Source organism: Peromyscus eremicus, unplaced genomic scaffold (assembly GCF_949786415.1).
Source record: "Peromyscus eremicus unplaced genomic scaffold, PerEre_H2_v1 PerEre#2#unplaced_71, whole genome shotgun sequence".
Taxonomy (NCBI): domain Eukaryota; kingdom Metazoa; phylum Chordata; class Mammalia; order Rodentia; family Cricetidae; genus Peromyscus; species Peromyscus eremicus.
Window position 1 is genome coordinate 614,165 of NW_026734312.1, and position 15,797 is coordinate 629,961.

Below are 15,797 nucleotides of genomic sequence, written 5' to 3' on the forward strand. Positions count from 1 at the left end.
CTTGGACATAGGTAGGGCAAATAAAGGCTGGCTGGAACATACCATGTTTTTGTGGATTTTCAGTTAAATCCATGGCCAGATCCTCCAAGATTGGACTCATCGGAAGGAGAATGTGCATGTGTTGAGACTCAAGAACAGACTGCTGTGGAAGGAGCAGACTGAACTGCAAGAGTCCTGTGAGGATCTGAAGAGGCTCCTGATGGAGGCTCATGAGATGATCTGTGACCCTCAGCAGGTAGGCTGAGACAGCAGGGGCAGGCTGCCCACCTGTTCAACCATAAACATAGAGACACCCATATAACCATCGACCCATCCATCCAGACTCCCACCTACATACCATCAAATTGTTGATTTCTGTGATCATTACCGAGTCTTTCAGGAGAGGTAGCCTCTTACAAGAAACTGAATAATTGTCAAGCAAACCTTCCTGCTCTCCTAGAAGCTGCAGTACATTCAGAGAGCTGGGTCAGCCACATATCACACACCTACATGTCACTATTATCAGAGGGCTGCTATGCAGGGAGGTACTTTGGGAACAACACAAAGCTTTCATTGATGATGTCAGTGGCCTGTGACTCATTTGCTTTGCAGGGGTCTTGTGAGATCACAGGTAGGAAGCAGCCTTCAAGCCCTAGAGTCCAGCCCCAGTGCCAAGTGAGTGGTTCTCATTGTCAACATTTTGGGTGGCATGTGGTCTTCTCCTTTTTTCCTGCATCCCTGTGTGCTCTCTTCCTCTTTCAAGCTCTTGGTTCATAGTGACAGAAGACTGAGTACCACCTTTTCAGTCCTTTTTCTGTGCGTGGTGCTGGACAGTTCTCCCATCCTGGAGCTTCCAGTCTGGAGCTGACTGGATGCCCATAGATGTGGGAGGACTTTGACAAGATGATTGTTAGGGTGACTGATTTGAGGCTATATGAGTACATTTTCTGCTATCACCTCAACAGAGTCTGAATAACTTGTGTGCTCTCCTAGGAATTTTTAGTCCCCAAGGGATGGATAGCCGTGTAGTGGGTGTCAGTTGAAACACCTGATGTGCATATTTTATTCAACTGTTCATACAGCATGATATCCTCTTTATTGTTTTCTGCTCACTCTGATTTCTGTGGTCTGTGTGTGATCTATGCAGGCATGTGTAAATATGTACTTTGGTGTGTGTGTTCTGAGGGTACATAATGAAATCCGTGTTGTCATCTGTTGCTCACTCCCTTATTCCCTTGAGCCCAGGTCTTACACTGACCCTGAAATTTTCTCTTTGGGCTAATCTAGCTGGCCAGCACTCTTTGGTTCTCCTGTCCTCCAAGGTAGAACTTCTGTCTTGTTTTGTCTAATCCAATGTTACACATTTAAATTGCTCAGAAAGAGGAAGGACACATTTGCTTTCTCTTTTGTCTGTTTACTTTAATGTTTTGATGATAATGTGTTCTCTAATAAATAACAAAAATCAAACAATACAGCTATTTTAAAAATAAACAGTAGGCTTCTTTCCTTTCAGTGCACAGAGCTAACACCACAGGAAATGTCTGGTTTGTCTCTGGCTTCTCAACAGAGAATCCCACAGTGCATCTCCTTGCTGACATTGTGTTGCTGACTATATCATGTGCATGGCTGTGTCTCAGAACAGATTCCCTCTCATAGTTGTGCAGAGTGCTGTGTTCCTGAAAAGCACTGCAGGTGATGTCACTGGCCTCCTTCTGACTGACACTGGGCTGAATTCATATCATATGCACTGTCATCTGTTGAAAATTTCCTGGGTGTTGACCGTGGGTCACTTTATTTTTCTGGGGCTATCAAGGTCATCTGTGGAGGAGCCAGGATAAGTTTAGTGAAAAGACTATGATGGGTCAAATTGGAACCTGTGGCATCAGTGAGTTTTGTGATGGATAAAATTCATTCAGGGTAAAGTAAGTGCAGGCCGAGGTAGCAGTGCATTGCTGGGTGTAAGAGCCTTGTAGACAGCATAGAGGACCCACTACCTCACCCTACATCAGAACAGGTGCAGCAGTCTTCTCATTGACCATACTAGGTTCAGCAAGTATTTATATGTGGGGTGTGTGTGTGTGTGTGTGTGTGTGTGTGTGTGTGTGTGTTGTGCTTTTCTGTGCATCTCTGTAGTATGTGTGTGTGAACTTCTCCTCTGTGTGTGTGTTTGTGTGAATACTGTCTATTGCTTACACGGCAGTGTTCCTTTGTGTGTGTATGTGACCATGTGTGGATGACTGTATATGTGTGTGTCCACATTTCCTGTATGTATAGGGATAAGTCTTTGTGTGTGTTTCTGAGTACATGTTCTTATAGGTCCAGGTGTGTGTTTGTACTGTGGATTTTAAACTCTTATTTGTTTTTATTTCTACATATTTATATATTCACTTACTCATCTTTAATGATGATGGAACCAACTTTGTTGAAAAAGTACTCTCTTGGCATCCATCAAATAATATATGCTGCTGCCCATCTTTCCGCATGTCCTCCTAGCTCACTAGAACAAAGGGACAAAAACTACTGTACCTCAATGGTTTTCAGGTATTTGTAGAGACAAAAATATTTATCTGCCCAGAAATCCTTGGAGCATACCAAAGGAATGTGGTACATGAAGTTTAGGAGGAGGCCACTGTGGAAAATCAAGGTGTCTGAGAGGTAGGAAAGCCTGCCTGAGGGTTTGTGTCCTTGTCTGCTCTGAGTGAATGGTGACTGCACACTCAATGGTCAGGTGACTTGCTGTGTCTTCTCTATGTCCTGTTTTGTCCTCATCCACATTGCCTGCTACCACTTGCCTTCTCCCTTTGTCTAACCTTGGCTCCGTTAACCTTTGCCTGCATGTTAGTCCTTGAGAGATTCTGACTTGCAGTGTGCTTCCAGCTGCATCTCAGTCCAACAGAAGTTCCCTAGGCATGCTTTGGTGTGAGATTGGGTCTGTCTCAGTGCACCCCACTTAGGCTCCTTAGGGTCTAAATTACTCCCCATGTGCTATGTCTGTAACATTCAGTATCTGCTTTTCTTCAAAGTTGTTTACTCTGAGTTGAATTCAGCCTCATGGAGGGTTTGCAGAAATGAGGACCCTCAGACATTTCTGGTAATGTAAAATGGTATAGCACAGTGGAAGCTACACACAAGTCTTCAGAAAGTTGAATTGCAATCCCCAGGTGACCCAGTGATTCCAGAACATGAAGTAGGTGTCCATATAGTCCCAACATAGCTAGGGGACATCAAGGTTTTATGAGCAATCCTCGGGGCAGCCTCCTGATGCCCATCATTCACTGAGTGGAGTAGTACACTGTGGTTGAGCTCTTTCATGGAATATTGTTCAGCATAAAGTAATACATAAAACCATTTGTACTGACTTAGTCAGCCATTTGTTACTCGAATAATTCCCTGGCACAAACACCTCACAGGAAGGAACTGTTTCTTTTGGATCCTGGTTATGGAGATTTTCTAGTTTCCTGAGCTCTTTGCTTTGGGTCCAATGTGAGGCAACCTGTGGTAAAGGGAGCCCCTTTTGAAGGAAGTTGCTCACTTTGCGGGCAACTGAGATACAGGGAACAAGACCAGTGGGTTAGTCCATGACCATCCAGTAGTCCTTTGCTGGGGAACATTCCTATACTGCACAGCCTGGGGAACTTCTTAAGCAGACTTTGTTAATGGTCCAGGACACCAAAGGGCCACCTGTCTGTGCATTAGATCGCAGGACAGACACTTCAGTGACTGAACTGCCTATCTCTCATGCCCTCTGTGTTCTTCTCTCATCCAACAGGTTTACCTTCTTTTCATTAGTATCCCTGGTGGTTGCTAATTATGTTAGTATTAACTGTGAAGCTAAACATGTTAGTGCATTACAGTGTGCTTGTATGTGTGCACACATGTACTTGTGTGTGTTCATGAATTTGTGTGTGCATGTGAGTGAGCAAGCGTCCACTGAGAACACAGTCTTCTAATGAACAGGAGCAAGAGAGCCTGGATGAAAGATTTGAAGGACCTGCTGAAGCAGAAGGAGCTGTTCACCCAGCAAGGGGACTTGGCAGAAAAGCTGCAACATCACTTCAATGTCTTTGAGATGAGGTGGGAGCCCAGGCTGGGAGGAGTGGTTAGAACCATGTACATCACCTGTCCCTGGATCTCTGTCATTTTAGGATTCCCACCACCTGAATAGTTCCCAGCCACAGCCACAGCCAGAGAAAAACCACCTCAGGATATTGTACTGGCCCGGTCAACAAGAACTTCTCCAGGAAACACTATGTTTGATCCTTAGTGTTTCTGGGTAGTGTCTACCCCTTATTCCCATCTGAGCTCTCTGGAATCTTCTCACTTTCCCCTGTGTCTCACCACGAATCTCCTGTGGCTGTCCTCAGCCTTGCAGGAGGAGGGTTAGTTGAGCAGGACAGTGTGGGCTCCTGCCACTTCATTTTCCTTCTAGAACATCACCTTTAGAGTGACGCTCATACTTTTGCACAGATCTGCATGCAGCACAGTCCTGCAGATTACAGGTTCTCTGCAGTGTGAATCTGTTTCTTGTGAAAAGATTTTTCTGTTATAGGAAGTTTAGGAGTTGAACTGTGGCAGGTTTGTATACTGAAGGAATAATCAGATCCTTCACTGCTTTTACTTTTTAGGATCCCCTAGAGGGTCTATATTCAGTTTCCCATGTTTCTCACATTCACCTGGTATCTAATCAAGGCCATACCTATCTGTCCTGAACTGTTTCTCAGACATTGCTACACTGTTATTATTTTCTTTAAAAAATGTATCTTGACAACTGGAGAAATGTGCTGCATTTTCTTGCCCAGCACAGTGTATTTCTTAGCTCAAAAGCTGAGAAACAAATCAAGGCCCAGATGGACTCTGACCCTTCTCCCTTGGGGAATGCAGGGAATGACCTCAGCTGAAAGGTCATGCTGGATTGTCCAGCTGACTAGAGCTGGTTCAGGCTCAACAGCTGACATGGTAGGTCCCCACCAGGCCTGTTCCCTAACTGCCTTCCTTCTCTAGGTCAGAAAATCTCCAGTCTGAGTTGGAACAGGCCACAGCCCAGGGTGAGAGCCTCCTGCAGACAGAGCTGCTGCAGCAGGAGCACTAAGTCTCACAGGCAAGTGAGCCACCCTTGCATCCCATGCCCAGAAAACATGGCATTGGTGGGAGACTGGGGGCTCTTGTTCTTGGCTTCCAGTGTGAATAGGCCTTGATTTTTTTCTGGCCTGTGGCCCAGCCAGGCTGCTTCTGGGTCTGATTGCCTTTCCTTCTCATATAGCAGATATTAGGAGAACTGAGGAGGCCAAACAAGCCACAGATGCCTTGAGCCCATGACATTCTATACTCTCTGATCAAGGCCTTCCCCTTAGAAGACACTCCTTTAGAGCTGTGAACTCACCAGTGAGGAAAATACCAGCTGTCTTCCAGGTGATCCAGCCCCCATCAGATACATGGGTCTGTTGACTCAGTACTCCTAAAGAAAAGAAAGCATCAAAAATGAGCTTGAGACACAGAAAACCTGAGCCAAGAATTACTGAGAACCCTGACATTCAACAGCAAGTGGTCCCTGTGAGGGGTACTACAACATGGACGGAAGAGATGGAGTGAACAAGACATTTCCTAACAGTTTAATGTCGATGGCTTTGGCAAGCTGACTGAGTTCTCAGCCCTCTCTATGTGGTGTGAAATGTGTCTAGAAAGATTGTTGATGACAAATTTTTCCAGACAGACCTCATCCAACAGCATCATATTTCATTCTCCAGTCCATTGTTGAAGCTGACACCATGTCATGCACCAGTGTTGCTGAAGATAATGCACCAAAGAGATCTCCGCAGTCCCTCATTCCCCGGGTTAGACACTTTTCCCTCCATATGTAAAATGAGTGGTTATTCTTCAGTTTCACAGCCTGGCCTGAAGTGACTGGTCCTGAGAAAGGATTTACAGAAGGCATCTGAGTCATCTTTGATGTTCATGGGTTCTCAGATGCTGCCCATGGATTTGTTGGGTCTCCAGTAAGCACAGAAGTATCTGAAAGAATCAAATAGAGACCAAGACATTACAGGATCAGCAGTGGGTGATAATTTTTCAAATGCTTCCCATGGAGCACAAATTTTGCTCTAGAAAATGTCTCATCCTTAGTCTTGGTGAAGGCTTGACCTACAAAGCCTGAAGGAGGCATGACTATACTAGCTTTGAAAAGGCTTTTTACAATCACGGACTGCCTTCCTTCCATGTTTCCAAGCCCAGCCACAGGCGTGGGTCTGTTTTGCTGAATGTACAGCAAGAGAATGCTGCTGACCTTAATTTTTCTTTTTTTTTTAGGTTTTTGGTTGGGTTTTGTTTGCTTTAGTTTTTTTTGGGGGGGGCGGTTTCTATGTTATATATTTAGGTTTTGTTATTTATTTGTTCTTCCTTTTGTTCATTTGTTATTTGGGTATTTTGTTAAGGCTTTTCACTGTTTATTGACTGTTCCCTTTAAGCCCCTATTGAGTAATATTACTGTATTTTTATTAATAATAAAGTGATTTTGAACTCTTCTATCTTAGAACTGATTTCTTTGATCAGGTGTGTTGTCTCACTCTAGTAGCCCCAGAACCTCCTGTAACATCAGAACTCTTGTGTGCCCAGCTTGAGCTACAGAGTGGGTTCTCAGGCAGCCAGGGCTACACAGGGCTTTGGAGGTGGATGGTGTTGTCATCTCCATGGATTCCCATTGCACAATGGAAAAAGTATCCATACTGTATCCTTGTGGTCACATATTTATCTACCCTAGCTATATCATTCTGTATACCTACTTCAGGATGTGATCATATGCACCACCTTAATGAGAAACACAACTGTATTGCTGTAAAGCCTCTCAGGAAATGAAAACATTTACTAAAGGAGTATGAAAGAAATCCATGACCTGCTTGCCACCTGGAGCCATGATGATGTCCATGCCTGGTCTGCTGCTAAGGGCCATGTCCTGTCCATGACCCTGACACAGCAGTGGGAGTCTGTGTTGATACCGATGCATCCTCTGCCAGAGAGGGCCTGGCAACCACCTGCAGTTGGGCCACCACATGTGACCATGTTGTTGTCAAAGAGATTTCCCCTCCACCCCCAAGGGGACATATGTGTCTTAGAAGCGTGTGCTGCCCACTAGGACCATAATGACATCAGGGCAAGGGCTATAACTGAGGGTCATGTCTGGATCCATGGCCCTGTTGCAGCCAGGTTCTGTGTTGATCTCTCAGGCCCCTGTTGCCATCAAAGACAGTGCCTGGAATCTGGGCTACCACCATGGAACATGGTACTGCTGGGTCCCTGTCAATCTGTGTGACCGTCATTGCCAACCAGAGCCATGGTGACATCCAGGCCTGGGCTACAACTTTGGAACATATCTGGGTGCATGTTACAAACACCGCCAGGATCTGTTTTCATATCCATGGCCTGCACAGCCACCAAGGGTCACACAGAGGTACATAGAGGTCTGGGCTGTCACCTAGGACCATGATAATGTCTAAGGTGTGTGTTCCTGAAGGAGCCATACAGATCTGAATGGCCTGTGATGTCACAAGGGACCCTGGTGTCCTTCAGGCCTAGGCTGCTGTCAATGGCCATGTCTGGATCTATGAACCAGCCACAGATCACTTGGTCTGAGTTGATGTCAATGGCTCCTGTTACTACTGAAGACAGGATAGGGATGCAAAGAGATAACCCCACCATTTACTGGCCTTAGCTCTAGTGAGAACTAGACCTGCCCATCACCCACTGCAGTGCTGGGGAGAGTGGGTTCTGCACATGGACTGAGCAGCACAGTAGAGCCGACCCTGTTGGTTGTGGTGTCAGTGAGCTGGCCCTGAGACTATGAGAGAAGAGCTGAGTCTACCCTCTTCTTCTGCCTTATGTTGGCAAGGGTAAAGGAAAGATACCTGCCTCACCTGAGCAAATGCCACCTGCAGCTGGTGGGAGAGTGGGACTTTGGGCATGAGAACAGAAGAGCTGGGTCAGCCTCTCACCAACTGCAGCAACTGGGTTTGTGGGCCTGGTACATCACCCCAGCAAAGCACTAGAGCTGTCCCTTTACTCTGAGTGTGGGTGAGTCAGATTTGAGTGCATGAGAACAGGACAATTGGCCTCTCTCCATTCTGCCCATTGCATGGAGTGAGCTAGGTGAGGCAGTGCTGGAGAGCTTGCCTGGGTGGAGAATATGAAGGAAAGCTGGCAGTCTGACCATCCCAGGTACCCCCAGCCAGAACCATGGCTATGAATTATCCAACCCTAACATCGTCTTTATCCATGGACTGCTGGAGCATGTAAAGGGTCCAGTTCTGAAGATCTAAAACTGCAGGATCTCTATGACACAAGGCATCAATAGGATCTCCAAGAAGAGTACAAGTGAAGGTCCATTATCTATAGTGTAGAGAAGCCAGAGAGGCCTGGAACACTTACAAGAAAAGATGTATGGACTAAAGGGTATACTGTGTGACTCCCTGGGCCACACTAAAACTTCCTTGCCAATGCTTTTGTTCATTTGTTTTTAATTTTGGGTTTTCAGTTTTTCTTTTAAAATTTCTTTTGTTTTGTGGGGAGTTTCAAAGGCAGAGCTCAGGTGTGAAGGAATAGATAAGGGGTAGAGATAGATTGGGATGCAAGGTGTGAAACTATCAGGGAATAATAAAATGTTTAAAATAAAAAAAGAAATTAAGAAAACCAGAGATATCTGGGCATGGTTTCCTTGGAATATAGCATCAGTGATATGAAGACTGCAGAGAGAATGAATTCCAAGGTATGTTGGGACAGTTTTGTTTGTTTGTTTTTTGTTTTTGTTTTTGGCGCTTTTGGCTTTAACTAGGAATTTATGCAATTTTTTTTTAAAGATTTAGTTCTTTTATTTGTATCTATGGGTGTTTTTCCTGCTGCAGGGCTAAACACCATGTGCATGTAATTCCACAAGAGGCCAGAAGAAGGCATCAGATTCCAACTGAACCTGGAGTTAAATAGGCTTTTTAGCTGTTCTCAAAAGAACCAACTTCTTTGGGAGGGAAACTGCTCAAAATGGAGGCGCCTTCTCTCCAGACCCTGCACTTGACTTTTTTCCTTTTAGTTATGTATGTTGTATTAGTTTGAGTGAATCAGCCCCAATCAAAGAGAGAAATTTCAAGAGACCAGTAGGGACAAGCATATGTTGTAAGCATTGTAACTGTCTTAGGATACCAGGCATCCATGCAAGGTGTTGGTGGGTTCAAGATCCTGCTCCAGCATCACTTATTGTCAGAGTTGGAGCAGATCTCTCACATCTCATCCTGGATGACAATGCAGATTAGGGCCATCTGATGAAATGCAGAATTGAGAAGACCCTCCGGGTGGTAGAGGTGTCGATAGGACTCCCTCTTGATGGTCCAGCTAAGCAGTGTTGGGAGGAAGCTTCACACCAGCCAGAGTGGATGGAGCCTGCAGCAAAAGTGACATGCCAGTCATGAGGAGAATGTCTGTACAAGGTTAGGAAAGGAGAGGGATGGTGGATGGTGCTTTTTAACCATAGCTGATCTCACTGTCCTGAGGAAGGGTTTCTTCCAAGGAGTGACTTATTTTTGTGAAGCTCCCCTGGACCAGACCTGCCTTCTGAGACTGACAGTGAATCAGAGAGTTAATATGTGGAGGAAGTAATCCTGTGGGGTCCCAGACTGGTGTTGTCAATCAAGCATAGAAATAATCTATTCTTTATGAATAAAAGGCATATATACACACACAACATCCATATAGATACAAACCCCATCAATTCCATGGATGATGTGATCAGCAGGAGAGATGGCTCAGTGGGCAAAGGCAACTGCTGCTAGGCCTACAGGCCTGAGTTACTTCCCTAGGACTCACATGATTGAAGGAGAGAACAAACCTCTGAGAAATTGTCCTCTGATCTTCATGTGAGTTGGCATGGCATGGTCATGGTCCACAAAAGCTAATACTTTCTGTTCCTAAGGCTTTCTATTTCTTAATTACCCTAGAATCTTTCCATCTGATGCACTCTTTTAATTATGTTACTCTGCATTCCATTTGGGAGATTTGGGACATTTGCTATTTTACTCTTGTTGCTGTGATGTTACAAGCTCTAAGAAGGCCAACACCAAAGCATCACCTGAAGAATGGTTAAGGAGAGATGGCCACTGAGAACTTGTGACATACCTGATATACAAACTACTCTAGAATGTCTTCTCTGCCTGCCTGGTGTATTAGTCAGGGCTCTCTAGAGTAACAGAAGTTATAAACTGAATATCTCTATATCTAGAAAGCAGATATTTTTAGAATGACTTTCAGGCTTTGGTTCAGCCGATACAATGATGGCTGGCTATGATGGAAAGTCCAATAATCTAGTAGATGCTTAGTCCACTAGACTGGATGTCTCTACTGGTATGCAATATATGCTGAAATCTTAAAGAAGTAGGCTCTAATGCTAACAAGATGTGTTAACAAGGAGAGAGCAAGCAGAGAAAGAGGAAAAGTGTACTTCCTCCATGTACATCCATAGGCTTCCAGCAGGAGTGGTCCAGACTACATCTGGGTTAAAGATCTGAATTAAAGTTGTAACTTCCTGCCTCAAAGATTCAGACTGGAAGTAGATCTTCCTACTTCAAATTAAGCAGAAATCTCCCATAGGTGCACCCTGTATGTTTTGGTCTTAGTCAATACCAGATGTATTCATGCTGACAACTAAGAATAGTCATCAAAGAAGTTTTTCCCTCTTCTCTAATAGTCATGAGCAAGTGACTCCCTTAGAGAGTGAAAGGAAGGAGTGACAATAATCAAAAGGCACATCTGAGTCAGTTGTAGATCCTATGGTCATGATGAATTTTATTGGCCTCTTTATGGCCATGGATGACTGAAATAGGAAAAAATACCTGTCTCTGGTTTCTTGGGTAGGAGGGGATGAGCTAGAAACCCAGTTACAAGTCTCTGGCCTTTCTATACAATTGGAGAATAGACACTGAAATAAGTATGATGTGTCTGGTAGTGACTGTGGTGGAAAGGGGTCTAGAGGGACAAATGGGTCTCTTTAAAGAGAACGGGCGAAAGGCCTCTCACAGCAAACATACTGGACCTGTCAGAAAGAGTGGCCACATGAGTTTGGACTTTAAGTCTTCCAGACCCCTTCTTGCTCACTCCATGTATCCTGAAAAGGAAAGAAAGACAAAAAGAAAAAAAAAACACAAAAAAGCCAAAAACTCTCTTAAACAGTGGGGCTCAGGGAAGACTTCCGTGGGGTCTTCATTGTATACAACAGGTAGAAATCATCAATTGTTTTCAAAGCAAAGTGGTTTATTAGGATTTGAAGTTTACTGAGGGTCAAAGAGGCAGGATTTGAAGACAGAAGTAACAGGTAATAAATCATACTCGAGAACCAAGTCATATTCCAGAGCTCACCACTGACACTACCAAGATGAGCATGGGCACTGCAGTGTGTGCCACCAAGAATACTGGCTTTCTACAATGTGCCTGGTGCTGCTTTAGAAGACCGCAACATCCAGGGCTCCTAAAATGGGATGCCGCTTCCCCAAATCATCAAGCAGAATGGACTCCTTCATTTCTCTAGAACCTAAGCTCTGGCAAGCAGTTGCTGACTCAGGTTTGTATTTGGGTCCTGGTCTCTGTAGTAAGAAGTAGGTCTTCTGATGGGAACTCCTCCACCAAAACACTGGAAGGATGGTCAAAGGTGCTGTCAGCCAACAACCCCTCCCCATGTCCACCTGCAGCCTCCAGAAGGGGTTTCAATAGTCAAAGATACCAACTTTTCCTTTGTGGCTAGGGCTTATTGTCACTCATTATTTTAAGTATTGCTTTGTTTTTCCTCCATAAATTGTATTAAATTACTCTTCCTACCATTGAATTTTCACTTTGGACATAGAATCCTATTCATAGAGGGTCAATTTTCTTTGCAGTAAGCTGAAGTTTATATTTTCTCCTTTCTGGCTTGCTGTTATGGCCGTTCTTGGCTGTTTACTTGAGACATAGTTGAGGAATTGACACCAAAAGACTGGCTTGCAGGCATGCTTCTTTGGCATTTTTTTGATTGCTAATTGATGGATGAGGGCTCAGCCCTCTGTAGGTAGTGCCATCCTTAGGCAAGTGAGCCTGGGCCACAGAGAAACGGTAGCTGAGGTGACTAGTGAGCAGCGCTCCTCTGGTTTTAAGCCCCTGTCTTGAGATCTTGCCTTAGTTTCCCTTGATGATAGACTGTAAGCTGTGAGGTGAAAAAACTCATCACGTTCTCAAATTGGATTCTTTTTTTACTTTTATTAAAACAATGGAAATCTATCTAGAACTTGCCATATTCCCAGGACATGCTCTGACGGTCCATCCTTCTTCTGCCAGCCTCTATCCTCTTTTTTTTTCTCCTCTGTACAAAGTTTCTGGACACTGCAATCTGTTGCAATATCTACTCTGACAACCATACCCACTGCTTATGTAACTCTATTACAGTATTTTGTTAGTCAGTTATGACAAGTTTCTCTAATACAGTATGCTTCCCTAATTTTCCCTCTTTAAAATTATCTCTGGATTATTCCTTCTTTTTCCACTTTAAATTAGTATCGTTTGGCCCAAAATAGAACAGTTATGTCAGATTATTAAGTTCCACAGACGTGGTTGATTATTCACATTTTCTAATTCAAGATTTAGAAAAGCAAATTAGAACACTGTATGTCTTGGTGTGTGTGTGTGTGTGTGTGTGTGTGTGTGTGTGTGTGTGTGTGTGAAGGCAGGCATTCACATCCCACAGCTTATATATTGTGAGGTCCAATTTTATAACAACCTGGCAAAAGCTAGGGTTCCAAGAGAAGAGATCTATATTTCTAAAATTTTTCCATATGATCAGGGTGTGGGAAAGCCTGTAGAGCATTTTCCTAAGTATTGATTAACATGGGAGGGACCAGCCCATTGTGAGTGGGGTCACCCCTGGTCTGTTGGTCCTGGGCTGTTTAAGAAAGTAGAGTGAGGTTGGGGATTTAGCTCAGTGGTAGAGCGCTTGCCTAGCAAGTGCAAGGCCCTGGGTTCAATCTTCAGCTGAAAAAAAAAGAAAAGTAAAGAAAGTAGGGTGAACAAGCTGTGGTGAGTGTGCCAGTAAGTAGCACCATCCATGGGCTCTGCATCAGCTCCTGCCTCCAGGATCCTGTCCTGTTTGAGTTCTGGTCCTGGCTTCCTTCAGTGAGGAACAGTGATGTGGAAGTGTAAGTCAGATAATTGCTTTCTTCCTCAATTTGCTTTAGTCATGGTTTTTCATTGTAGCAACAGAACCCTGACTGGGACACTGTGCATGTCAGAGGGTATCGTTCAGGAGTTTGCTCTCCCCTTCTACCATGTTGAGGCAGGCCTCTCTTGTTTCTAGGATGTACTGTGTACTCTAGTCCAGCTGGCCTTCCAGCTTCCAGACAATTTCCAATCTCTGCCCTACATACCTCTGACAGGAGTGAGGCAATCACAGATGTGTGCCACTTTTCTGAATTTTTAAGTGAATGCTGGTGTTGAACTCATCAGACTTGTACAGTTTCTTTCTCATTTAAGCCGTATCCCCCAACCACAGCCCTTGCTGTATTTTAAAAGCAAACTGGTAAAACACCCCAAACAAATGCAGCATTAAGTGACTCATGATAAATGGATGTCTCACAATCAACTCGCAGATTTAACAGAGAACTTTCTGGTCCCTCAGAAGCCCCTCAGGTGCCCCATCCAATGGCAGTGTCCTTTCTCCCATCAGTAGCAACCACTTTGCTGAGTCTTATAGTCACCTAATATCTTTGCACGAATCTGCTACTGAATCCTCAGGCCAAATGGAAGGCGAGATCCTATCTCCAGGAATCCTCTGACTGAAAGCCTTTGAGTCCTCAGCTTGAAAGGCTCTCCATCTGAAAAGCCTCAAGCTAAAAAAAGGCTAGTTCCTGTCTCCTCATGCCTTATATACCTTTCTCTGCCCAGCCATATTACTTCCTTCCTAGTGCTAGGATTAAAGGTGTGTGATTCCCAAGTACTGGCATTAAAGGTGTGTGCCACAACTGTTTGGCTCTGTTTCCCTCCTAGACTGGATCAATCTCATGTAGTCCAGGGTGACTTTGAACTCTCAGAGATCCAGAAGGATCTCTGCCTCCCGAGTGCTAGGATTAAAGGTATGTATCACCACTGCCTGGCCTTGCTTTTTAATCTAGTGCCTTGTTCTGTTCTCTGATCTTCAGGCAAATTTTATTAGGGTACATAATATATCACTACACATGACTGTCTTTATTGTCATCAAACTCTAAATCCCGAGTCACTTTCTTGTTCTTGAAGTTTACTGTTTTTGTTGTCATAATACTCAGAACCTACACATTTCCTTTCTGTCTCCTATGTCCTTGACAGTTTTCTGGGGTGTGGAGGAACTCTGACTATTTGGTTTGTAGTTTCTCATGGTTTAGGTTTTGTGACTGCATGCTCTATCTATGAAGTCTAACATGTCCATTGTATATCCTGAGCACTGGCAGCTGAATGGGGATAGAGTTCATATTGCTGGTATAACTCAAGTCCATAACAAGGATACATACAGGCTGGATGCTGTGCTGTTTTATGAGAAATCCCTGTAATTGCAATTGGTGAACTTACTCAAAATTGACAAGATGAACAATAAAATTACTCAAATATTTAAACCTATAATTGACATAAATGACATCTGACATTTGGACTTGAACATTTTACAGTCTTACAATGCTATTACATTTGAGATTTTTCTATATATGAAGAAGATAAAAATTTCTTTGTGTTCACATTGATACTTGGAGTTCAAAGCCAGGGCTTTGAATTTTGAATTTTTGGTTTTCAGTATAAAAGTGATAATAGTATCATAATATTAATATTTTTAGTTTTTAGGCACAGCATATGCATATAGTAACCAAGACAAGGCAAAGTATAATCAATCTGTGTTGTATATCTAATGAAATTACTATTACATCAGTAAAGTGATGTAAAATTGTATATGTGGAAATTAGTATACACACCAATGTCTTTGATTCATCCTTGACTAAAATCAGAATCAGCATCCAAGAGGAGGCCACACCGTTTCAAACAGGACTTACAGGAGATTGTTAGGAAGTAGGTAGTCCAAATGCTTTGTGAACTTAAAGAGCGTTACTGCCATTCAGCCTTTGTCTAGATGAGTAAGGAAGATCTTAAGTAAATATTTATAGTGCCATTTGCCACACAATATAACTTGGATCCATTATTCTGCCTCTTGTCATATTATTGCCCCTAAGCCATGAAAGTCTCTTCACTAAGGGGAGCAAGTACTTCCTCTAATATTTGAAACTGTTTTTAATAGTTTCATGATTGCTCAAGAATGGATATTTGATAATAGTTTTGGAATGAGTACTATAGGGAACTGGGCTTGTTTATAGAAAGCTGTAAGGTATGTTTGCCATCTGAGGCTGTACTTGCCATGGATCTATTTTGCTTAGGTAACTGATTGACTCTGATCTCACTCACCTGACATTTTCAAGTAAAGTTAAAAGATGACCTTGTTCTGTACTCATAAAAAATACTTATCTCTACCTCATCATTTTTATGAATTACACCAGGTAGCAAAATGTACATTAGCTTTCCCATAGCAGATGATACTACTGTGTATAAACTTGATGTTAACTATTATTTAAGCTTCTCTATAAAGACTTAAGAGGTAAAATGATATGCTGGTTTACTATAGTAAATTACCTGACTTGACTTCTGTCTACAATATTTTATTCTATTTTATAAAACAGTTATGCAAATCCAGAAAGCATGGCTTAAGGGAGAGGTTCTCAATTTGTGGGCCATGACCCCTTTGGGGCGGTGCAAGGACA

General features: G+C 43.4%; 1 long non-coding RNA gene across 24 annotated transcripts in view; it reads right to left on the reverse strand.

The window, feature by feature from the left end:
* The window catches only part of LOC131901313 (uncharacterized), a 126,155-nt gene that overhangs the window by 104,327 nt on the left and 6,031 nt on the right, over positions 1-15,797 (reverse strand). For 5 of the 24 annotated variants that reach the window (XR_009376478.1, XR_009376484.1, XR_009376489.1 and 2 more), the window contains exons 3-4: positions 14,961-15,111; positions 5,360-5,434 (exon numbers count right to left, since the gene is read on the reverse strand). This is a non-coding gene — a long non-coding RNA (uncharacterized LOC131901313). Of the gene's footprint in view, positions 1-427; positions 443-1,476; positions 1,798-2,453; positions 2,477-5,359; positions 5,435-5,769; positions 5,989-9,159; positions 9,397-11,238; positions 12,182-14,960; positions 15,112-15,797 lie in introns of those variants that run through there. The other 19 variants (XR_009376476.1, XR_009376492.1, XR_009376495.1 and 16 more) reach the window with 15 other exon arrangements.